The sequence below is a fragment of the Colobus angolensis genome, unplaced genomic scaffold (assembly GCF_000951035.1).
Source record: "Colobus angolensis palliatus isolate OR3802 unplaced genomic scaffold, Cang.pa_1.0 Scaffold396, whole genome shotgun sequence".
Classification (NCBI taxonomy): domain Eukaryota; kingdom Metazoa; phylum Chordata; class Mammalia; order Primates; family Cercopithecidae; genus Colobus; species Colobus angolensis.
The window spans coordinates 2452492-2453248 of NW_012117332.1; the positions used below are offsets into that span (position 1 = coordinate 2452492).

A 757-nucleotide genomic window follows, 5' to 3' on the forward strand; every position below is an offset into this window, starting at 1 on the left:
TAGGGCTTCTGTACATAATTGCATGGTAGCTTTTGTTTGGAAATAATATCAACGTAGCTGTCAAAATACTTATGAATGTGATTTTTGGATTGTAAAGTGATACTTGTTTAGCTTTGGGAAAAACTGCCCAACTTGTAATAGGGGAGGAAAAATAATTTTGTCTCTACCTTTACGGAATTCTTAGATGGGACCCTCTGTAACAAATTACAGATTAAAATGAGAAAAAAGTAGATCAGTTTAAAAACATGCATACCTTATGGATACATGGGAGATACTCAGGGGAAAATGAGTAAATCCCCAGCAGGTGGCTTTCAATTCAAGTGCAAATGCTATCTTCAACTTAAAGAAAGAAGATTTGAGGCTCAGTAGTGGGGAGGTAACAAGCAATAGCACAGTAGACAAGGGTAAGTTTTCTTATACAGACTTAACTCCATGGGTTCTCTGTTGATTAGACTCCTTAGTGATTTAGTCATCCTTCTCTTCTTGGTTGGTGCAGAGAGACAGAGAGATGGGGATTTCTTTTATAGATGTACATTTTCCTTACACAAGGGTAACTTCTACTCTATTTTCAGAACTTCCTTTTTTAGCATTTTTTCAAAGTAATCAGCTCAGAATAATTCTTATGCCAAAGGGACATATTTTAGGGTGGCATATTCTGGTTTCTACCATCATATTTTGGGGTGGCATATTCTGGTCTTACACAGTGTCTTCCACAAGCAATGAAAAGAGTTCTTGTTTTTCCTCTAGCAATTTGTCA

At 36.5% G+C, this 757-nt stretch overlaps 1 long non-coding RNA gene across 1 annotated transcript in view; it reads left to right on the forward strand.

The window, feature by feature from the left end:
- The first annotated feature begins 84 nt into the window (after window positions 1–84).
- The window catches only part of LOC105521101, a 1131-nt gene continuing 458 nt past the window's right edge, over window positions 85–757 (forward strand). Inside the window, exon 1 of the long non-coding RNA XR_001003224.1 lies at window positions 85–703. This is a non-coding gene — a long non-coding RNA (uncharacterized LOC105521101). The remainder of the gene's footprint in view (window positions 704–757) is intronic.